At 49.3% G+C, this 25,565-nt stretch overlaps 1 pseudogene; it reads left to right on the top strand.

The window, feature by feature from the left end:
* Positions 1–2,013: 2,013 nt before the first annotated feature.
* Positions 2,014–25,565, top strand: part of LOC147119337 (uncharacterized) — a 101,603-nt pseudogene continuing 78,051 nt past the window's right edge.

Below are 25,565 nucleotides of genomic sequence, written 5' to 3'. Positions count from 1 at the left end.
CAGCATCATCCGACTCTGCTTCTGTCGACCAGCCGCTCCGCCCTAGGCCCCCTGCCTGGGGTCCTCCGTGCTGGGCCTCCCGCCTAGGACACTCTCCTCTGGGTCTTCCACCCTGGGCCTTCTGCACTGAGCCCTCTGCACTGGCTTCCCCGTGAGCAGCCGGGGTGTGGAGCAGCCCGTTCACACAGCACCGAGCAGAGCTGAGCTGCTGAGAATCTCGCAGCCTCCCCCGGGGTTCATGAACCCGCTCCCTGAGCTCTCTCACCTGATGTGTCAGCGGCTGCTGCCAAGGTCCGCGCATGCTCAGCTCACACTGCCCGGGTGATTGACGGGAGCTCCGGACCAATAGGAAGAGCGGGGCAGGTCTGGAGGACCGAGCGGGTGGCGGGTCCTCCAACCAATAGGAGTGTGTGAGGAGCGGGGCTTGACCTTTAATCCTGAACAACAGAAGGTGAGCTGAGCATGCGCGGACCTTGGCAGCAGCCGCTGACACATCAGGTGAGAGAGCTCAGGGAGCGGGTTCATGAACCCCGGGGGGACGCAGGCTGCTCACACCCCGAGCTCAGGGAGCGGGTTCATGAACCCCGGGGGGACGCGGGCCGCTCACACCCCGAGCTCAGGGAGCGGGTTCATGAACCCCGGGGGGACGGGGGCTGCTCACACCCCGAGCTCAGGGAGCGGGTTCATGAACCCCGGGGGGACGCGGGCCGCTCACACCCCGAGCTCAGGGAGCGGGTTCATGAACCCCGGGGGGACGGGGGCTGCTCACACCCCGAGCTCAGGGAGCGGGTTCATGAACCCCGGGGGGACGCGGGCCGCTCACACCCCGAGCTCAGGGAGCGGGTTCATGAACCCCGGGGGGACGCAGGCCGCTCACACCCCGAGCTCAGGGAGCAGGTTCATGAACCCCGGGGGGACGCGGGCTGCTCACACCCCGAGCTCAGGGAGCGGGTTCATGAACCCCGGGGGGACGCGGGCCGCTCACACCCCGAGCTCAGGGAGTGGGTTCATGAACCCCGGGGGGACACGGGCCGCTCACACCTCGAGCTCAGGGAGCGGGTTCATGAACCCCGGGGGGACGCGGGCCGCTCACACCCCGAGCTCAGGGAGCGGGTTCATGAACCCCGGGGGGACGCGGGCCGCTCACACCCCGAGCTCAGGGAGCGGGTTCATGAACCCCGGGGGGACGCGGGCCGCTCACACCCCGAGCTCAGGGAGCGGGTTCATGAACCCCGGGGGGACGCGGGCCGCTCACACCCCGAGCTCAGGGAGCGGGTTCATGAACCCCGGGGGGACGCAGGGGCTGCTCACACCCCGAGCTCAGGGAGCGGATTCATGAACCCCGGGGGGACGCGGGCTGCTCACACCCTGAGTGCGGCCCCAGGCCCCATTATTAAAACACTCAACATTATCCGCTTCACAAACACCCGGGTAGGGCCTCAGGCCCCGAACAAGAGCCTCTGGGCCGGGCGTTTGCCCTGAGTGGGGCGGCAGCTGCGGGGCTTTCTCCCGGTGACAGGCCTGGGTTAACGGCCGCCATCTTGAGAGGTTCAGGGGGCAGCAGGGCGCATGCGCGGCCCCCTTGGCCAGGAACCAGGAGGAGAGAATCTTGTCAATTTCTATCCTGGACTCACAGTGATGGCTTTTGTAAACTCCTTTTACAGGCTGTGAGAAGGGCAGCATTTGCACACTGCAAACTCAAACCAAACATCACATCAAGATCTGACAGAGTCACTCGATTCATCAGGACACGAATATCATCGGCCTTTGAATGTGGAAGGAGAAATGTTCGTCTATTCTGTCTGTGGGAAAAGATTTCAATCATCAGTGTGACTGGAAAAGCACCGAGACACACACACCCGAGTGAGACTGTTTCAGTTCACTGACTGTGGAAAGAGCTTTAACCAGTTACACAGCCTGAAAAAACATCGCACCATTCACAGCGGGGAGAAACCGTACACGTGTTCTGTGTGTGGACGAGACTTCAACCGATCATCCAACCTGGAGAGACACAAGGACACCCGCACCATGGAGAATCCATGGAAATGTGGGGACTGTGGGAAGGGATTCCATTACCCGTCTCAGCTGGAAACTCATCAACACAGTCACACTGGGGAGAGGCCATTCACCTGCTCCGTGTGTGAGAAGGGATTCACTCGCTTGTGCATTCTCTAGACACATCAGCGAGTTCACACTGACGAGAGACCATTCAGCTGCACTCACTGTGGGAAAAGGTTCAAGCAGTCATCCAACCTCATTCTGCATTAGCGAGTTCATACTGGGGAGAGGCCGTTTACCTGCTCCGTGTGTGGGAAGGGGTTCTCTCAGTCATCCCACCTGTTAACACACCGGCAACTTCACATTGTGGAGAGGCTATTCACCTGCTCAGTGTGTGGGAAGGGATTTAATCAGTCATCCAAACTGCTGACACACCAGAGAGTTCACACTGGGGAGAGGGCGTTCACCTGCTCCGTGTGTGGGAAGGGATTTAATCAATCATCCAACCTGCTGACACACCAACGAATACACACTGGGGAGAGGCCGTTCACCTGCTCCATGTGTGAGAAGGGATTTAATCATTCATGCAACTTGCTGACACACCAGCGAGTTCACATGTGACTGCAGGGGTTGGATTCTGCTCTTAATCACATCCAGGACTGAACCATGTTCATTCTGACAGTTGGGGTTTGTTTGTGCTGATATTAATAACCTCTATAACTGGGCTGGAGTTTAATATCCTGGATATATAGCTGATTGAGTTGTCGGGTCTGCAGTGTTCGTTTAAGAACTGATCTTTCTGATCTTTCCCCTTAATTTCTGATGAGAGTCCCTGAATTATTTTAAAATAAAATTATGAACTTTTACTTCAATCCTAAATTGATCTTTGGTACAAAATCTACAATTCAGTGTCTGAAAAGTTCCACTGATTAACATCTCCAATTAGAAAGTGCTGATTAATCCTCGCTGACAATTCTTACTGACTTGCACATTACACACAGTGGCACCTCCATTATCCACCAGAAAGAAGGGGAATGGGAATTGGTGGAGAATTGAGAATCCTCAAATGTTGCCCCTCCTGTCTGGTACAGCAATCCCCTCGGCACGGGAATGGAGACAAGTCCAGTTATAGTGACGGGATGAGTTAAAGGTATTTACTCAGACGGGCGGAAGGTGGGAAGTGGTGTTCCGCGGGGATCGGTGCTGGGACCACTGTTGTTCACCATTTACATGAATGATTGGGACTCGGGAATCAGAAGTACAATTTCAAAATTTGCAGATGACACGAAATTGGGGGGTGTAATTAATACTGAGGAAGACTGCGATAGCATCCTTGTAGAATTATTCAGTTGTGTTCAGTAAATAGCAGCATCTTTTAATTTGCTTTGACTGAGCACATCACTATACAGTTATGTGAAAAACAGAAATCATTAACAGCTCCCAATTTCAGAATTGTCAGATTCAAACTCAACTTCATCCAAGTACAATCTAACATTTCAAAAATTGTAATGGGTGTAGGTGAGATATTAGGACTGTTGTCTAACACAATCCAAACACAGTGACACACAGACAGGTGGTCAGGTGTAGTTTCACAGCGAATCCTTTCAAGCCTCACTAAAAAGTGGCAGACTGGCGATCCATTGTTCACTAATGGAGTTGTGATCTTTGTAAATTAAGAAATGGAAATGTGTCAAAGAGTTGATTAACAGAGTGGGGCATCATCTCCCTTTGATTTCTATTTCTGACACCAGGCAACAGAAAAAGGTCATTACAACACGACATGAACAGACTCTTCAGGTGTGAGACATCAGATTTCAGAACAACACGTCTGCCAGCTCTGGCCACAAACCTCAGTACAGTCAACCTTTCACCAGCTGCAGCCCTGATTAAATAACTAGTAGTTTAGCATGTCGAGTAGAGCTTTTGTATTTCTATTCAAAATAGAAGAAATGTATTTGTGATACACACACAATTAATAATTAAATCACAATGTGATTGTGAGGATCGATTATCGTCTCTTTAACCCGAGGTGTCCACCGGTCGAGGAAGGTATCAAGTGAACCGCTGGACACCGCCTGCTCCCTCTCCAGGGCCACCTGGGCAGGGACAAGACCACGGGAGAGAGGCAGGCAGCCAGAGTGACCCCCCATGGGCCCCATCCATCCTGGGCCGACAAATTGCTGTTTTTGCCAGGCCCAAGAGCCGGTCCAGGAGAAGATCCTCCGAATTACCCACCCCCCTCCGCACCGGGCGGGCACAGATTAGGAGCGTGGGGCTAAAGTGTAACCAAGATTTGAGAAGCAGCCCCTTCAGGTAACTATACAGGGGCTGCAACCTCTCACACTGAATATATACACGGCCCATGGACTCCTCTAGGCCACAAAAAACACATCTGGCCTTAGAGGAGCTTAAAAACTGTTGCACACAACAGTTCCTTGCAACAGTCTCCACCCCAGATCCCCAATGGTGCAGGGAAGGACTCCCGTGTAGAGAGCCCTCCACTGGGGAACCTCGCCTCCGCCGGACAGCAAGATGGCCCGCCAGTCTGACTGTGATTGGGCAATAAACAAATGAATCAATAAATGATACAGAAACCCGAGTCCCCGGGTCCTCAGCCCTGGTGTGAAGTACGCTGGCCACCAATTTTCCGTTACTAACTCACACCTCAGGCCCCGCCCAGTCTGGTTTAATTACTAAATGTTTTCTAACTCGGGTTCAGGCCTGTCATTCTGAGGGAAACAAGGCCTCAGTTATTGGTGTGTCCCACCCGAGCGGCTGTTAATGGCTTTAATAAACTGGCAGCAAGGTTTTTTAAAGGTGGAAAGTGGTGAAAAACGCCACTAGCGATGCCTCAAAACTCACGGACAGAGAAATCCACTTCATCAGCTCCCCTGCCACAGGACTCAATATCCACCCCCTCCACCACTGGTGCACTGTGTCTGCAGTATGTACGGTCTACAAGATGACCACGGTCAGGCCTTGTGGAGTCAAAGGTCAGGCAGCAGAATGGATGGAAAGATCGCAACAAACTTCCCTTAACTCCAACCCTCTGAGTTCTGTTTTGTAGCCAGCTTTCCATCCATTCTGCTGCCTGGCCCTTCACTCCACACGGCCTGACCTTGGTCATCTTGTCGATCTTACATACTGTTATGGATAGCAAGCTGGTTACAAAACAGGAAACAGAGAGCAGGGGTTGGGAGTAGCTACTCAGACTGGCAAAAGATGGGAAGTGGTGTTCCACAGGGATCGGTGCTGGGACCACTGTTGTTCACCATTTACAGAAAAAGTTTGGACTCGGGAATCAGAGGTACAATTCCAAAATTGTCCATGACACCAGATTGGGAGGTAGAGTTAATACTGAGGAAGACTGTGACAAAATCATGGGTTAAACTCTCTCTCTAACAGCACTGTGGGAGCAACTTCACCACACGGACTGCAGCAGTTCAAGAAGGTGGCTCACCACCACCTTCACAAGGGCAACTAGGGATGGGCAATAAATGCCGGCCTTACCAGTGACGCCTACATCCCATGAACGAATATTTAAAAAACGCAAGACTTCCAGAATGGGAGGGCAATTAGCAAATGAATTTTAAGAAAAGTGGTGCATTTTGGTAGGAATAATAAGGAGGCCACATACTACTTGGAAAATAAGAATCTAAATGGGGTAGAGGAGCAAAGGGATCTCGGGGTCCAGATACACAAATCACTAAAAGTAGCGACGCAGGTTAATGAGGCCATAACAGGAGCAAACAATGGACTGGGGATCATTTCTAGAGGGATAGAATTGAAAAGCAGAAAAGTTATGTTAAACTTGTATTGAACCTTTGTTAGACCACACTTGGCGTACAGTGCACAGTTCTGGTCACCATGTTATAAAAAGGATATACAGGCACTGGAGAAGGTGGAAAAAGGCTTTGCAAGGATGATCCTAGAACTGAGAGGATATACTTATCAGGAAAGGCTGAACAGGCTGGGGCTCTTTTCTCTAGAATAAAGAGAAGGCCGATGGGTGACCTGATCGAGGTCTTTAAGATTATGAAAAGGTTATATCGGGTGGACCTGGAGAAAATGTTTCCACTTGTGGGGGAGTCCAAAACTACAGGTCATAAATATAACACAGTCTCTAATAAATCCAATGGGGAATTCAGGAGAAACTTCTTTACCCAAAGAGAGGTAAGAATGTGGAACGTGCTACCACAAGGAGTAGTTGAGGTGAATAGCACAGATACATTCATGGGGAAGGTAGATAAGCACATGAGGGAGAAAGGAATAGAAGGATATGCTAATAGGGTTAGATGAAGAGTGGTGGGAGGAGACTCGTGTGGAGCAGAAACACCGGCATTGACCAGTTGGGCCGAATGGCCTGTTCCTGTGCTGTAGACTCTGTAATTCTATGTAACTCTGTGTAACTATGTCTTCTGACTCCTGACATAGCTGGAAAAGCTTTTACTATTATTACTGTAGTGTATGTACTTTGTAGAAGGAACTATATTCTGCAGCCCCTGTATACTGCAGTACCAGTAGTGACCACCCCTGTATATAAGCCTGTGTAGTAACATTTGCATAGTAGTTCCAGGTTGCCTCCATTCAGTAAAGACCTGTTATAACCAACTCCTGCAGTCCGTGTCTCAATTATACACGGACATAATACTGGCGACGAGCAGATACGAACTTACCTACAGTCTGCACTACCTCATGGGGATCCATCCCTGAAGCGAAGTTATCAGAGGTCGAGGCCAGAAGGAAGAAAGAAACAGAAGAAACGGGCGTCAACCGTGGGCATCCGCCTCTGAGTCAGCAGAGTTGAAGAATTGCAGGAGAGGCTGTCGAGAGCAGGGCTTGGTTATCCTGTCGATGGTGCTTCAGCTAATCGGGCTGGTGGCAGGTAGTACACTGATCCTTCCTGGGCTGCGGCGGTCTAGAGCTCGAGCGGGTGGCTTTGCAACGGGGCCGAGCAGCGTTGTCGGGAAGAGGAGAGAGAGAGCGAGGGTGGAGCACACAGGGCGCGGCCGGTGCTACGAAGCTGGGCAGCGTACAGACCCGAGAAGAGGGAGGCAAGTGTCCTGCAGGGTTGTTCCGACGACGGGGAAATAATAAAAATTAAACACGCAGAAAGGTGCGAGGAGCTGCAGTTTGCCACGGGAACCGCGGAGAGCGGCGTTAGCAGCAGCACGGGGGGAAGTGCGCGAAGACCATAGGGCGTCGCCATCAAGGCATAAAACGCCAGCAACAGCGCTAGCAACAGTGGAGAAGACAGAAAGCGTGGGAGGCGCCATCTTAATCCAGCGGGGAAGAAGGCAAAGCGTGGGAGGCGCCATCTTAGATTTCCAAGATGCCGAAGTCTGGCAATATCACTGCCTTCGATAATGCAAGAGAAGACTGGACCACGTATGTGGAAAGAGTCGAGGTATATTGCGAGGCAAACGAAGTAGCCGATGAGAAAAAGGCATCGGTACTGCTAAACTTAATGGGTGCAAGAACGTACGGCCTATTGCGGGACCTGATTACTCCAGCCAAACTGAAGGTGAAGAGTTTTAACGAAATTGTTGCTATCCTACAGGAACACCTAAATCCTACACCGCTGCTGATAGCAGAAAGATTTAAATTCCACAGGAGAAATCAGCATAAAGATGAGAGCAATGCTGATTACCTTACGGAACTACGCAAGCTATCAAAGCACTGCCAGTTTGGAGCAGGACTGGCAGATACCTTACGGGACAAATTTGTCTGTGGACTCCTGAGTGAAGGAACCCAGAAGAGGTTACTCTCAGAGAAAGAGCTGACGCTAGATAAGGCTTTCAGCGTGGCAGTATCATACGAAGCAGCAGCAAGGGGAGCTGCAGAAATACAGCAAAAGCCACAGGAATACGGCACCCACGAAATGACACGGGGATTTGCAAAATGTTATCGCTGCGCCAGAAGGACTGCTGGTCCAAGGACAAAATATGCAGGCAATGCGGAAAGATGGGACACATTGCACGAGTTTGCAGGTCTGGGAAGAAGACCAGCGACAACAAAAAGGCTACTAAGGAACCGTACAGGAAAGTACAAAAGATGATGGACAGTAGTTCCGAAGACCAGATGAGCGATAGTGAATCCGGAAACAAGAGACTAACCTGTCTCAAACTTCACAACGTAATCGCAAAAGAGGATCACCGAACCATTTGGGTCACTCTCACGATAGCAGGGTCCCAAGTCAAAATGGAATTGGATACAGGATCAGCTCTAACCGTCATGAATCGACGAGACTACGAGCGGCTATTCTCACACATACCCTTGAAAGAGACATCCATTGTCTTGAAGACGTATACGGGGCAAAAAGTATACCCCAGAGGAAAAATAAGGGTGCCTGTCGAATACAACGGCAAGGAAAGACAGAAATTGTATCTGTACATACTGCAAGATGGTGGACCACCGTTATTGGGACGTGAATGGATCAGAAAGATAAGTTTAGACTGGCACTCCATTCAGGCACTGACGGTGGCTGGTAAAAAGGATGACGACATCACTCCTGGACGATTGGCAACAATCTTAGCTGACGCCAAAGAGGTATTTCAACAAGAACTGGGAACTCTTAAAGGCGTAACCGCCTCGATAAAAATAGAAGAGAATGCAATTCCCAAGTTTTTCAAAGCAAGCCCAGCCGTCGAGGCAGAGCTGAAGAATCTGGAGAATGCAGGCGTGTTATCTAAGGTAGACTGGAGTGAGTGGGCGACACCCATCGTTCCTGTCATGAAGAAAACGTTAAACAATAAGTCTGAGGAGCCAAGGAAGGTTCGCATCTGTGGGGACTTCAAGGTGACGGTGAACCCAGTCCTTCACACAGTACAATATCCTCTTCCAAGGATAGAAAATATATTCGCCTCACTATCTGGAGGGAAGCGTTTTACAAAAATTGACCTAGCACAAGCATATTTGCAGATGGAGGTTGAAGAATCCTCTAAGAAGTATCTCACGATAAACACTCACAAAGGTCTTTACCAGTATAATCAACTGGTATTCGGAGTAGCATCAGCTCCGGCAATATGGCAAAGAGCGATGGAACAAGTCCTGCAAGGAATTCCGGGGACTCAGTGTTACTTGGACGACATCCTAGTGACAGGTGAAGATGACAGTGAACACCTTGCCAACCTAGAGCAGGTGCTCACTGGACTACGTGAACATGGGCTTCGGGCCAATCGCCCCAAGTGCGAGTTTTTTAAGAAACAGATATCGTATTGTGGCCACGTGCTTGATGAAGAGGGGTTACATAAGTCCCCTGACAAAATTGAAGCGGTAGTTAAGGCTCCAGCGCCTGAAAATGTGTCGCAACTGAGGTCATACCTCGGATTGGTGAATTACTACCATAAGTTTTTGCCGAATTTGTCAACAATTCTGCACCCACTGAACGCCCTACTACAAACGGGAGTAGCATGGAAATGGAGCAATGAATGTAAGCGGGCCTTTCAGAAGAGTAAGGACCTAATCACTTCAAGAGAAGTATTGGCTCACTACAACCCATCACTACCGATAAGACTGGCATGTGATGCGTCTCCCTACGGCATTGGGGCGGTACTGTCACATAAATTCCTTGATGGTTCAGAGAGGCCGATAGCTTTTGCGTCACGCTCGTTAACTTCAGCCGAGCGTAACTACACCCAGATTGACAGAGAGGCCCTCAGCCTGGTGTGGGGGGTGAAGAAGTTCAATCACTACCTGCACGGTCAGAAATTTACTCTACTTACTGATCATCAACCTTTTGTCTCCATTTTCAACCCTCAGAAGGGCGTACCGATAATGACAGCACAACGGCTACAGAGGTGGTCCCTTTTCCTAGGGGCACACCAATATGACATCGAGTACAAAGGAACTAAACAGCATGGGAATGCTGATGGATTGTCGCGCCTACCGTTGCCGATGGTGGAAGAAGAACTTGCAGTGGATCCAGTGGAGATATTCCACTCGACCATAGTCGAATGTCTCCCTGTGACGAATGCAAACATAGAAAAGGAAACACGAAATGACCCGACACTCTCCTGGGTCTATGATTTAATGGTGAAGGGATGGCCAGCACATGGCGAACCACTGCTGCCAGCATTCTCGCCGAGAACAGAACAGCTGTCAGTGTGCAGAGGAACCTTGATGTGTGGATCCAGAGTAGTAATTCCACCCAAATTGAAGGATAGAGTGCTCAATGAGCTTCATGAGGGTCATCTGGGAGGGGTAAAAATGAAGAACTTAGCCAGAGCGTTTGTGTGGTGGCCGGGAATCGATAGAGAAATCGAAGAGATGACCAAGAGCTGTACTGGATGCCAGAAGGTCCAAAACGCCCCACCACAAGCCCCTCTACATCCATGGGAGTGGCCCTCATCTCCATGGCAAAGGGTGCACATTGATTTTGCTGGTCCATTTATGGACTCGATGTTTTTAATTGCGGTGGATGCACATTCAAAGTGGCCAGAGGTAATAAAAATGTCCTCAACCACAATAGAAAAAACTATCACAGTCTTATGAACCATATTCGCCAGGAATGGGCTGCCTGAACAGATTTGCTCCGACAATGGACCACAGTTTGTGTCTGAAGAGTTCCAGAGGTTCTTAAAGAACAATGGTGTTAAGCATTACACATCCACCCCACATCATCCGGCCACTAATGGATTGGCCGAGAGGTTCGTTCAAACATTCAAGAAGGCAATCAAGGCAATGTGTAATGAAGATATACCCCTACAGCACAAGGTGGATAACTTCTTGTTTGCCTACCGGAATGCGACACATGCGGTTACCAACCAAACTCCAGCCATGATGTTCTTCAATCGAAGACTACGATGCCGCTTGGATTTGGTTAAGCCAAACGTCAGAGGAGATGTGGAGAACAGACAGTTTCAGAATATGAATGAAAGGCCGACCAGGAGTTTTAAGATAGGTCAACCAGTTTTGGGCCGGGACTACCGCACAGAGAAATGGCAGCCAGGAACGATCTGTACACGGCAAGGACCTCTAATGTATACCGTGGACGTTGGAGAGAGCATTGTAAGACGCCATGCTGACCAGATTCTAGAGTCACTGGGAAATGTCAACTCCACACCACGATCTGGTCACCTGGCGATGAAACCGAAGTACCAATTGCATCTACCTCAGAATCGGTGATATTGGAAGCAGACGAACCAAACAACGACGTTGATCCCGACTCAACGTTGCCAGAAGAACCTGATACCCCAAAGAGGCGTTATCCAGACAGAATCAGGAATCCTCCTCAAAGACTGAACTTATAATTGCTTAACTTCAACTAATGTATCTAGCAACTGTAATTGTAAATATGTTATTTCATTTTTAATCGAATGTTATGTACTGTTTAGCTAAAAGGGGAGGAATTGTAGTGTATGTACTTTGTAGAAGGACCTATATTCTGCAGCCCCTGTATACTGCAGTACCAGTAGTGACCACCCCTGTATATAAACCTGTGTAGTAACATTTGCATAGTAGTTCCAGGTTGCCTCCATTCAGTAAAGACCTGTTATAACCAACTCCTGCAGTCCGTGTCTCAATTATACACGGACATAATAATTACCACAATTGTGCACCATCTTCCCAAAGATCTCTGAGCCTCTCTAATGGCTGCTTTTGACTCCCTCAATTGTGGGTGATATTTGTCCCTATTCTCCTATAAATTGAACTCACCTTGATCTGAGCTGGGTTCAATGTAAGACAGTTCGGGGAGTCAGGCATCATTCACCTCGAGACCTACGTTGGCAGGTAAAACCTCAGATGGTTCCTCAGTAAGGATTCCTCTGGTTCCTTGCCATGCATTTGTCAGGATACTGAAGCCCAGCTTCCTTACACTTCAATCACAGAGGCCCCACTCCTGGAGACCCCACTCCCTTAGCCTACAAACTTCAGCAGGGTTAGTGGTGGAGTTCCACAGCGGGAGTGATCCCAGAGTAATTGTCGGGATCGCACGCCCGTGGATGTTCCGGGTCGTGTATTTTTAGTTATCATGGTGTCTACCACACACACATCAATAAAACAGGGAGTTCCTGGAAACACGCTGCAGGTCCTTCTTTATCTGGAGATCAAATGTCTGTTGTATAATTGTACCAGCAGATAACAGGCTCCTGTGAATTTCTCCCTCTGCTATTTTAATGCAGACTTTAACCAATTTATTTTAACCTGCCTTAAAATGGTAGATTCAGGACTGTCCCACAAACACGTTAAACCTTTGTAGAATAATTACCAGTCATTTGTAGACTGGAAACGTAAACCTGCTGTTTCACTTTCAGTCAGTTTGACCCCAATCTCTGATTTGACAGCACGTTTCCAGCATTCACCGTTGTTCTTCCTGACTCTAAACACAGTTGTAAAGGAGCCTTCTGTTCCATGCCTAGGAGCTCTGAACCATGGCAGAGAGCGGCTGGGACACGTTTCTCACACGCCTCAAGATTAACCCACACGGGGACTTTGCGGTCAGTGAAGAGAGAGGAGAAAGACCAAAGTGCCGTTTGCCCCTCTCAGTGTGGCCCTGAAGGACTGTGTCCAGGCTGACGTTCTGTTCCCGCCGTACGATCCTCCCCCAGATTGTCCTTTCTGAGCTCCAGCCAGGTGATGCTAAACACTCAGGTGGGAAAGAAGAAAATCTACAACAATGTGTTTAAAACAAAGCTGATTTACCTGACATCTAACCAGAAAATTAAACTCCAGCCCAGTTATAGGAGTTATTAACATCAGCAGAAACAAAGTCAAACTGTCAGAATGAACATGGTTCAGTCCTGGATGTGATTAACAGCAGCAATAACAGCAGAATCCAAACCCTGCAGTGAACTGTGAACTCGCTGGTGTCTCAGCAGGTTGGATGAACGACTGAATCCCTTCCCACAGTCAGAGCAGGTGAACGGTCTCTCCCCAGTGTGAACTCGCTGGTGTGTCAGGAGGTCGGATGACTGAGTGACTCCCTTCCCACACACGGAGCAGGTGAATGGCCTCTCCCCAGTGTGAACTTGCTGGTGTGTCACCAGGGTGGATGACTGAGTGAATCCCTTCCCACACAACAAGCAGGTGAACGGCCTCTCCTCAGTGAGAACTCGCTGGTGTGTCAGGAGGTTGGATGATTGAGTGAATCCCTTCCCACACACGGAGCAGGTGAATGGCCTCTCCCCAGTGTGAACTTGCTGGTGTGTCACCAGGGTGGATGACTGAATGAATCCCTTCCCACACAATAAGCAGGTGGACAGCCTCTCCCCAGTGTGAACTCGCTGGTGTCTCAGCAAGTATGATGAACAAGTGAATCCCTTCCCACACTCAGAGCAGGTGAACAGAATCTCCCCACTGTATGCGCGTTGATGTGTCAGCAGAGTGCATGACTGAGTGAACCCCTGCCCACACACGGAGCAGGTGAACGGTCTCTCCCCAGTGTGAACTCGCTGGTGTGTCAGGAGGTCGGATGACTGAGTGACTCCCTTCCCACACACGGAGCAGGTGAATGGCCTCTCCCCAGTGTGAACTTGCTGGTGTGTCACCAGGGTGGATGACTGAGTGAATCCCTTCCCACACAACAAGCAGGTGAACGGCCTCTCCTCAGTGAGAACTCGCTGGTGTGTCAGGAGGTTGGATGATTGAGTGAATCCCTTCCCACACACGGAGCAGGTGAATGGCCTCTCCCCAGTGTGAACTTGCTGGTGTGTCACCAGGGTGGATGACTGAATGAATCCCTTCCCACACAATAAGCAGGTGGACAGCCTCTCCCCAGTGTGAACTCGCTGGTGTCTCAGCAAGTATGATGAACAAGTGAATCCCTTCCCACACTCAGAGCAGGTGAACAGAATCTCCCCACTGTATGCGCGTTGATGTGTCAGCAGAGTGCATGACTGAGTGAACCCCTGCCCACACACGGAGCAGGTGAACGGTCTCTCCCCAGTGTGAACTCGCTGGTGTCTCAGCAGAACCTTTTTGCTTTTAAAGCTCTTCTCACAGTCAGAACATGTAAAGGGTCTCATGTCAGTGTGAACAAGCTGGTGTGTCAGCAGGTGGGATGACTGAGTGAATCCCTTCCCACACTCAGAGCAGGTGAATGGCCTCTCCCCAGTGTGACTGCGCTTGTGTCTCGATAGGCCAGAGGATCGGCTGAAGCCTCGTCCACACACAGAACACGTGTACGGTTTCTCCCCGCTGTGAACGGTGCTTTTTGCTTCCATGTGCAAAGGCCGATGCTATTCCGGTCCTGATGAAGCAAGTTACTCTTGACGTGATGTTTAGTTTGAGCTTCCTGTCTGCAAATCCTACCCTTCTAATACCCTGTAAAATGAATTCAAAACAGGAAAAAGGGAAGCGTGAGAGAGAACCCACAAAAAAGGAAAGGCAGTTTGTGAAATTGTGCTCAATGAATCTGGTCATTTGAGGGGCCAGCACCAGAAACAAGTGACCATGAAAGCTGTCGGATTATCATAAAAATCCAACTGGTTCACTAATAAGAACATAAGAAATAGGGGCAAGAGTCAGCCACTTGGCCCCTCGAGCCTGCTCCGCCATTCAATGATATCATGGCTGATCTGATCTTGGGCTCAGCTCCATTTCTCTGCCCGCTCCCCATAACCCTTCACTCCCTTATTGTTCAAAAATCTGTCTATCTCCACCTTAAATATATTCAATGGCCCAGCCTCCACAGCTCTCCGGGGCAGAGAATTCCACAGATTTACGACCCTCTGAGAAGAAATTCCTCCTCATCTCAGTTTTAAATGGACGACCCCTTATTCTGAAACTATGCCCCCGAGTTCTAGATTTCCCCACGAGGAGAAACATCCTCTTTGCATCGACCATGTCGACCCCCTCAGTACCTTATATGTTTCAATAAGATCACCTCTCATTCTTCTAAACTCCAATGAGTATAGGCCCAGCCTGCTCAACCTTTCTTCATAAGTCAACCCCTTCATCTCTGGAATTAACCTGGTGAACCTTCTCTGAACTGCCTCCAATGCAAGTATATCCTTCCTTAAGTAAGGAGACCAAAACTGTACGCAGTACTCCAGGTGTGGTCTCACCAATACCCTGTACAGTTGTAGCAGGACTTCCCTGCTTTTATACTCCAACCCCCTTCCAATAAAGGCCAACACTCCATTTGCCTTCCTGTACTTGCTGTACCTACATGCTAACTTTTTGTGTTTCATGCACAAGGACCCCCAGGTCCCTCTGTACTGCAGCATTTTGTAATCTCTCTCCATTTAAATAATAATTTGCTTTTTTATTTTTCCTACCAATGTGGATAACCTCACACTTTCCCACATTATACTCCATCTGCCAAATGTTTGCCCACTCACTTAGCCTGTCTCTATCCCTTTGCAGATTCTTTGTGTCCTCTTCACAACTTGCTTTCCCACCTATCTTTGTATCATCAGCAAATTTGGCTACATTACACTCGGTCCCTTCATCCAAGTCATTAATATAGATTGTAAATAGTTGAGGCCCCAGCACTGATCCCTGTGGTGCCCCACTAGTTACCGTTTGCCAACCGGAAAATGACCCATTTATCCCGACTCTCTCTTTTCTGTTAGTTAGCCAATTCTCTATCCATGCTAATATATTACCCCCAACCACGTGAGCTCTTGTGCAGTAACCTTTTATGTGGCACCTTATCGAATGCCTTCTGGAAATCCAAATGTCCTTCAGGGAAGGGAACCTGCCGACACAAGACTCTGGCCTCTATGGGAAGAAAGAGAGAGAGAGAGGTGGGGGAGAAGGAGAGGGGCTTTATACATCTGCAACTTTGACTGAACCTCCCAAGCCCACGACCTCCACCACCTAGAAGGACAAGGGAAACCGGTGCATGGGAGCACCATCACCTCCAAGTTTACCAGCAAGTCACACACCATCCTGACTTGGACATATATCGCCGTTCCTTCACCAATCCTGGTTGGGAATCATGTAACTCCTTACCTAACAGCATTGTGGGAGTACTTTCACCACACGGACTGCAGCGGTTGAAGAAGGCGGCCCATCATCACCTTCTCAACGGGAAACTGGGGATTGGCAATATATGATGGGTAGTGGCGTTCCACAAGGATCAGTGCTGAGACCACTGCTGTTCACAATTTACATTAACAATTTAGACTTTGGAATCAAAAACTCAATTTCTAAATTTGCGCATGATACCAAATTGGGGGGGCTAGTCAATACTGAGGAGGACTGCAACAAATTACAGAGGACATTAATAAACTTGCAGAATGAGCATATAATTGGCAAATGAAGTTCAACACAGATAAATGTGAGGTATTACATTTTGGTAGGAAGAATAGGGAGGTCACTTATCACTTGGAGGGTGCAAGTCTAGGTGGGGTAGAGGAACAAAGGGATCTCGGAGTACAAATACACAAATCACTAAAAGTTGCAACACACGTTTGCAAGGCCATAAAAAAAGCAAACCAATCACCAAGGTTTATTTCTAGAGGGACAGAATTGAAAAGCAGGTAAGTTATGCTAAACCTGTATCAAACCTTGGCTAGACCACACTTGGAGTACTGCGTACAGTTCTGGTCACCATATTATAAAAGGATATAGAGGCACTGGAGAGGGAGCAGAGAAGATTTACAAGGATGATACCAGAAATGCGAGGGTATACAGATCAGGAAAGGATGAACAGGCTGGGTCTCTTCTCTTGTAAAAAGGCTGAGGGGTGACCTAATAGAGGTCTTTAAAATTATGAAAGGTCTTGATAGAGTGGATACAGAGAGAATGTTTCCACTTGTGGGGAAGAGCATAACTAGAGGCCATCAATATAAGATAGTCACCAAGAAATCCAATAGGGAATTCAGGAGAAACTTCTTTACCCAGAGAGTGGTGAGAATATGGAACTCGCTGCCACAGGGAGTGGTTGAAGCGAATAGTATCGATGCATTTAAGGGGAGGCTGGACAAGCAGATGAGGGAGAAGGGAATAGAGGGTTATGCTGATAGATTTAGATGAGGAAAGGCTGGAGGAGGCTCGAGTGGAGCATAAACACCGGCATGGACTGGCTGGGCCGAATGGCCTGTTTCTGTGCCGTATATCCTACGTATGTACGTAATATATCTTGGCCTTGCTAGTGACGCCCACATCCCAAGAATGAATTAAAATAAAGCTGTATATGCAAAATGGATTAAAAGCCTCTACAGAAATAATTGTTCCTAAAACAATATTCTTTTACATTGTACGGACAGTGTCTGTTTAACAACCTAATCTCCCCCAGAATCCACCTCCCTTGACAGTCTCACATTGGAAATCCAGCATCTGCAGTATTTCTTTTCACATTGGAAATTGTTGGGTCCTCCTGGGCTCAGAAGTACTGGGGGTTAAACCCAGCAGCATCAAACACTCCCAGGGCAGGTACAGCATGGGTTAGATACAGTGTAAATCTCCCTCTACACTGTCCCATCAAACACTCCCAGGGCAGGTACAGCACGGGTTAGATACAGAGTAAAGCTCCCTCTACACTGTCCCATCAAACACTCCCAGGGCAGGTACAGCACAGGTTAGATACAGAGTAAAGCTCCCGCTACACTGTCCAATCAAACATTCCCAGGACAGGTACAACACGGGTTAGGTACAGAGGAAAGCTCCCTCTGTAAGATTAGGATCACAGGTTCACACAGATTACCCAACAGGGCTTTAGAAGTTGTAAGGCTTTTATTAAAGAGCTAAAGATTTAATGCACAATCAGATATTACATATGGTTTAAGCCGAGTATAATAGACATACAACCCGTGACAGTAGGAGCGATCTACGACTCCCGAATCGGAATGACACGACCGGACGGACAGGGAGGCAGTACGGTGGTCTCGGATTGGGTGGATTCCTGCAGTCTGCTTCAGTGGTCACTTCTGTTGGGTCATCTCTCAAGCTGCTGGAGGTGTTAGGCCGCAGCCACCTCGGAGAAGCCTTTGCCCCTAACTGCCTGATTTCCTCTCTCGGTCATCTATATTTATAGTTATTTCAGTGGGCTGGTAATCACCTGGTGTCAATCATGTGATCCCCATCCTATTGTCCAATTGTGAAGCGGGAAGGCAACCCTCACCGTCCCTTTCTGCATGACTGACAAGGCCGCCCTCTTATCGTTCTGAGGAATGTTTTGTCAAGTTTCTTCAAGGGCATTTTATGGCTTCATGGCTCCTTGTTATCTAGCAGGTGCTAGCCTCCCTGTTTCCTTGCATTTTACAATTCCCTTATCACTTCTTTTTGTCATTCGATGCTTGATATTCGACCTTGCTGGCATTTATACTATCTCTTCCCGCTTGCCTGTTGTCAGTCTATGTTCTAAGAATTAAAACCCATCTTTGAAAATAACAGCTATTTCTTGCAACACTGTCCCATCAAACACTCCCAGGGCAGATGCAGCACGGGTTAGATACAGAGTAAAGCTCCCTCTACACTGTCCCATCAAACACTCTCAGTGCAGGAACAGCACGGGTTAGATACAGAGTAAAGCTCCCTCTACACTGTCCCATCAAACACTCCCAGGGCAGGTACAGCACGGGTTAGATACAGATTAAAGCTCCCTCTACACTGTCCCATCAAACACTCCCAGGGCTGGTACATCACGGGTTAGATACAGAGTAAAGCTCCCTCTACATTGTCCCATCAAACACTCCCAGGGCAGGTACAGCACGGGTTAGATACAGAGTAAAGCTCCCTCGACACTGTCCCATCAAACACTCACAGGGCAGGAACAGCACGGGTTAGATACAGAGTAAAGCTCCATCTACACTGTCCCATGAAACACTACCAGGGCAGGTACAGCACGGGTTAGATATAGAGTAAAGCTCCCTCTACACTGTCCCATCAAACACTCTCAGTGCAGGTACAGCACGGATTAGATACAGAGTAAAGCTCCCTCTACACTGCCCCATCAAACACTCCCAGGGCAGATACAGCACGGGTTAGATACAGAGTAAAGCTCCCTCTACACTGTCCCATCAAACACTCTCAGTGCAGGTACAGCACGGATTAGATACAGAGTAAAGCTCCCTCTACACTGTCCCATCAAACACTCCCAGGGCAGGTACAGCACAGGTTAGATACAGAGTAAAGCTCCCTCTACACTGTCCCATCAAACACTCCCAGTGCAGGTACAGCACGGGTTAGATACAGAGTAAAGCTCCCTCTACACTGTCCCATCAAACACACCCAGTGCAGATACAGCACGGGTTAGATACAGAGTAAAGCTCCCTCTACACTGTCCCATCAAACACTCCCAGGGCAGGTACAGCACAGGTTAGATACAGAGTAAAGCTCCCTCTACACTGTCCCATCAAACACTTCCAGGGCAGATACAGCACGGGTTAGATACAGAGTAAAGCTCCCTCTAAACTGTCCCATCAAACACTACCAGGGCAGATAAAGCACGGGTTAGACACAGAGTGAAGCTCCATCTACACTTTCCCGTCAAACACTACCAGGGCAGATACAGCACGGGTAAGATACAGAGTAAAGCTCCCTGTACACTGTCCCGTCAAAAACTCACAGGGCAGGTACAGCACGGGTTAGATAAAGAGTAAAGCCCCCTCTACACTGTCCCATCAAACACTCCCAGTGCAGGTACAGCACGGGATGGATACAGAGTAAAGCTCCCTCTAGACTCTCCGCTCAAACATTCCCAGGGCAGGTACAGCACGGGTTAGATACAGAGTAAAGCTCCCTCTACACTGTCCCATCAAACACTCCCAGGGCAGGTACAGCACGGGTTAGATACAGAGTAAAGCTCCCTCTACACTGTCCCATCAAACATTCCCAGTGCAGGTACAGCACGGATTAGATACAGAGTAAAGCTCCCTCTACACTGTCCCATCAAATACTCCCAGGGCAGGTACAGCATGGGTTAGATACAGAGTAAAGCTCCCCCTACAGTGTCCCAACAAACACTCCAGTGCAGGTGCAGCATGGGTTAGATACAGAGTAAAGCTCCCTCTACACTGTCCCATCACTCCCAGCACAGGTAAAGCACGGGTTAGATACAGAGTAAAGCTCCCCCTACACTGTCCCATCAAACACTCCCAGTGCAGGTACAGCACGGGTTAGTTACAGAGTAAAGCTCCCTCTACACTGTCCCATCAAACACTCCCAGTGCAGGTACAGCACGAGTTAGATACAGAGTAAAGCTCCCTCTACACTGCCACATCAAACACTCCCAGGGCAGGTACAGCACAGGTTAGATACAGAGTAAAGCTCCCTCTACACTGTCCCATCAAACACTCCCAGGGCAGATACAGCACAGGTTAGATACAGAGTAAAGCTCCCTCAAAACTGTCCCATCAAACACTACCAGGGCAGATACAGCACGGGTAAGATACAGAGTAAAGCTCCCTGTACACTGTCCCATCAAAAACTCCCAGGGCAGGTACAGCACGGGTTAGATAAAGAGTAAAGCCCCCTCTACACTGTCCCATCAAACACACCCAGTGCAGGTACAGCACGGGTTAGATACAGAGTAAAGCTCCCTCTAGACTCTCCGCTCAAACATTCCCAGGGCAGGTACAGCACGGGTTAGATACAGAGTAACGCTCCCTCTACACTGTCCCATCAAACACTCCCAGTGCAGGTACAGCACGGATTAGATACAGACTAAAGCTCCCTCTGCACTGTCCCATCAAAAACTCCCAGAGCAGGTGCAGCATGGGTTATTTACAGAGTAAAACTCCCCCTATACCGTCCCATCAAACACTCCAGTGCAATTACAGTACGGGTTAGGTACAGAGTAAAGCTCCTCTATACTGTCCCATCAAACACTCCCAGGGCAGGTACAGCACAGGTTAGATACAGAGTAAAGCTCCCTCAACAATGTCCCATCAAACTCTCCCACGGCATGTACAGCACAGGTTAGATACAGAGTAAAGCTCGCTCTACACTGGCCCATCAAACACTCCCAGGGCAGATACAGCACAGGTTAGATACAGAGTAAAGCTCCCTCTACATTGTCCCATCAAACACTCCCAGGGCAGGTACAGCACGGGCTAGATACAAAGTAAAGCTCCCTCTACACTGTCCCATCAAACACTCCCAGGGCAGATACAGCACGGGTTAGATACAGAGTAAAGCTCCCTCTACACGGGCCCATCAAACACTCCCAGGGCAGGTACAGCACGGGTTTGATATAGCGTAAAGCTCCCTCTACACTGTCCCATCAAACACTCCCAGTGCAGGTACAGCACGGGTTAGATACAGAGTAATGCTTCCTCTACCTGTACAATCAAACACTACCAGGGCAGATACAGCATGGGTAAGATACAGAGTAAAGCTCCCTGTACACTGTCCCGTCAAACACTCCCAGGGCAGGTACAGCACGGGTTAGATAATGAGTAAACCCCCTCTAGACTGTCTGATCAAACATTCGCAGGACAGGTACAGCACGGGTTAGATACAGAGTAAAGCTCCCTCTACACTGTCCCATCAAACACTCCCACGGCAGGTACAGCACGGGTTAGATACAGAGTAAAGCTCCCTCTACACTGTCCCATCAAACACTCCCAGGGTAGATACAGCATGGGTTAGATACAGAGTAAAGCTCCATCTACACTGTCCCATCAAACACTCCCAGGGCAGGTACAGCATGGGTTAGATACAGAGTAAAGCTCCCCCTATACAGTCCCATCAAACACTCCAGTGCAGGTGCAGCACGGGTTAGATACAGAGTAAAGCTCCTCTACACTGTCCCATCAAACACTCCCAGGGCAGGTACAGCACGGGTTAGATACAGAGTCAAGCTCCCTCTACACTGTCCCATCGCTCCCAGTACAGGTACAGCACGGGTTAGATACAGAGTAAAGCTCCCTCTACACTGTCCCATCAAACACTCCCAGGGCAGGTACAGCACATGTTAGATACAGAGTAAAGCTCCCTCTACACTGTCCCATCAAACACTCCAGTGCAGGTGCAGCACGGGTTAGATACAGAGTAAAGATCCTCTACACTGTCCCATCAAACACTCCCAGGGCAGGTACAGCACGGGTTAGATACAGAGTAAAGCTCCCTCTACACTGTCCCATCGCTCCCAGTACAGGTACAGCACGGGTTAAATACAGAGTAAAGCTCCCTCTACACTGTCCCATCAAACACTCCCAGGGCAGGTACAGCACAGGTTAGATACAGAGTAAAGCTCCCTCTACACTGTCCCATCAAACACTCCCAGTGCAGGTACAGCACGGGTTAGATACAGAGTAAAGCTCCCTCTACACTGTCCCATCAAACACTCCCAGGGCAGGTACAGCACAGGTTAGATACAGAGTAAAACTCCCTCTACACTGTCCCATCAAACACTCCAAGGGCAGATAGAGCACAGGTTAGATACAGAGTAAAGCTCCCTCTACACTGTCCCATCAAACACTACCAGGGCAGATACAGCACAGGTTAGATACAGAGAAAAGCTCCATCTACACTGTCCCATTAAACACTACCAAGGCAGATACAGCACGGGTAAGATACAGAGTAAAGCTCCCTGTACACTGTCCCGTGATACACTCCCAGGGTAGGTACAGCACGGGTTAGATAAAGAGAAAAGCCCCCTCTACACTGTCCCATCAAACACTCCCAGTGCAGGTACAGCACGGGATAAATACAGAGTAAAGCTCCCTCTGGACTCTCCGATTAAACACTCCCAGGGCAGGTACAGCACGGGTTAGATACAGATGAAAGCTCCCTCTACACTTTCCCATCAAGCACTACCAGGGCAGATACAGCACGGGTTAGATAGAGAGTAAAGCTCCCTCTACACTGTCCCATCAAACACTCCCAGTGCAGGTACAGTACTGATTAGATACAGAATAAAGCTCCCTCTACACTGTCCCATCAAACACTCGAGTGCAGGTACAGCACGGGATAGATACAGAGTAAAGCTCCTCTACACTGTCCCATCAAACACTCCCAGGGCATGTACAGCACGGGTTCGATAGAGAGTAAAGCTCCCTCTGCACTGTCCCATCAAACACTCCCAGTGCAGGTACAGCACGGATTAGATACAGAGTAAAGCTCCCTCTACACTGTCCCATCAAACACTCCCAGGGCAGGTACAGCATGGGTTAGATACAGAGTAAAGCTCCCCCTACACTGTCCCATCAAACACTCCAGTGCAGTTGCAGCACGGGTTAGTTACAGAGTAAAGCTCCTCTACACTGTCCAAACAAACACTCCCAGGGCAGGTGCAGCACGGGTTAGATACAGAGTAAAGCTCCCTCTACACTGTTCCATCAAACACTCCCAGTACAGGTACAGAACGGGTTAGATACAGAGTAAAGCTAGCTCTACACTGTCCCATCAAACACTCCCAGGTCAGGTACAGCACAGGTTAGATGCAGAGTAAAGCTCCCTCTACACTGTCCCATCAAACACTCCCAGTGCCGGTACAGCACGGGTTAGATACAGAGTAAAGCTCCCTCTACACTGTCCCATCAAACACTCCCAGTGCAGGTACAGCACGGTTTAGATACAGAGTAAAGCTCCCTCTACACAGTCCCATCAAACACTCCCAGTGCAGGTACAGCAGGGGTTAGATACAGAGTAAAGCTCCCTCTACACTGTCCCATCAAGCACTCCCAGGGCAGATACAGCACAGGTTAGAAAGAGAGTAAAGCTCCCTCTACACTGTCCCATCAAACACTACCAGGGCAGATACAGCACGGGTTAGATACAGAGTAAAGCTCCATCTACACTGTCCCGTCCAACAGTACCAGGGCAGATACAGCACGGGTAAGATACAGAGTAAAGCTCCCTGTACACTGTCCCATCAAACACTCCTAGGGCAGGTACAGCACGGGTTAGATAAAGAGTAAAGCCCCCTCTACACTGTCCCATCAAACACTCCCAGTGCAGGTACAGCACGGGATAGATACAGAATAAAGCTCCCTCTAGACTCTCCGATCAAACACTCCCAGGGTGGGTGCAGCACGGGTTAGATACAGAGTAAAACTCCCTCTACACTGTCCCATCAAACACTACCAGGGCAGATACAGCACGGGTAAGATACAGAGTAAAGCTCCCTGTACACTGTCCCGTGAAACACTCCCAGGGTAGGTACAGCACGGGTTAGATAAAGAGAAAAGCCCCCTCTACACTGTCCCATCAAACACTCCCAGTGCAGGTACAGCACGGGATAAATACAGAGTAAAGCTCCCTCTGGACTCTCCGATTAAACACTCCCAGGGCAGGTACAGCACGGGTTAGATACAGATGAAAGCTCCCTCTACACTTTCCCATCAAGCACTACCAGGGCAGATACAGCACGGGTTAGATAGAGAGTAAAGCTCCCTCTACACTGTCCCATCAAACACTCCCAGTGCAGGTACAGTACTGATTAGATACAGAATAAAGCTCCCTCTACACTGTCCCATCAAACACTCCAGTGCAGGTACAGCACGGGATAGATACAGAGTAAAGCTCCTCTACACTGTCCCATCAAACACTCCCAGGGCATGTACAGCACGGGTTCGATAGAGAGTAAAGCTCCCTCTGCACTGTCCCATCAAACACTCCCAGTGCAGGTACAGCACGGATTAGATACAGAGTAAAGCTCCCTCTACACTGTCCCATCAAACACTCCCAGGGCAGGTACAGCATGGGTTAGATACAGAGTAAAGCTCCCCCTACACTGTCCCATCAAACACTCCAGTGCAGTTGCAGCACGGGTTAGATGCAGAGTAAAGCTCCTCTACACTGTCCAAACAAACACTCCCAGGGCAGGTGCAGCACGGGTTAGATACAGAGTAAAGCTCCCTCTACACTGTTCCATCAAACACTCCCAGTACAGGTACAGAACGGGTTAGATACAGAGTAAAGCTAGCTCTACACTGTCCCATCAAACACTCCCAGGTCAGGTACAGCACAGGTTAGATGCAGAGTAAAGCTCCCTCTACACTGTCCCATCAAACACTCCCAGTGCAGGTACAGCACGGGTTAGATACAGAGTAAAGCTCCCTCTACACTGTCCCATCAAACACTCCCAGTGCAGGTACAGCACGGTTTAGATACAGAGTAAAGCTCCCTCTACACTGTCCCATCAAACACTCCCAGTGCAGGTACAGCAGGGGTTAGATACAGAGTAAAGCTCCCTCTACACTGTCCCATCAAGCACTCCCAGGGCAGATACAGCACAGGTTAGAAAGAGAGTAAAGCTCCCTCTACACTGTCCCATCAAACACTACCAGGGCAGATACAGCACGGGTTAGATACAGAGTAAAGCTCCATCTACACTGTCCCGTCCAACAGTACCAGGGCAGATACAGCACGGGTAAGATACAGAGTAAAGCTCCCTGTACACTGTCCCATCAAACACTCCCAGGGCAGGTACAGCACAGGTTAGATAAAGACTAAAGCCCCCTCTACACTGTCCCATCAAACACTCCCAGTGCAGGTACAGCACGGGATAGATACAGAATAAAGCTCCCTCTAGACTCTCCGATCAAACACTCCCTGGGTGGGTACAGCACGGGTTAGATACAGAGTAAAACTCCCTCTACACTGTCCCATCAAACACTACCAGGGCAGATACAGCATGGGTTAGATACAGATTAAAGCTCCCTCTGCACTGCCCCATCAAACACTCCCAGGGCAGGTACTGTGATGAAATAACTCTGTGTTCTGATATT

The sequence above is a fragment of the Somniosus microcephalus genome, chromosome 4 (assembly GCF_052327205.1).
Source record: "Somniosus microcephalus isolate GS21.2 chromosome 4, FLI_Smic_1.0, whole genome shotgun sequence".
NCBI lineage: Eukaryota > Metazoa > Chordata > Chondrichthyes > Squaliformes > Somniosidae > Somniosus > Somniosus microcephalus.
Note: the sequence above shows the minus strand (reverse complement) of the source record. Positions and strands in the feature narration are given on the sequence as shown.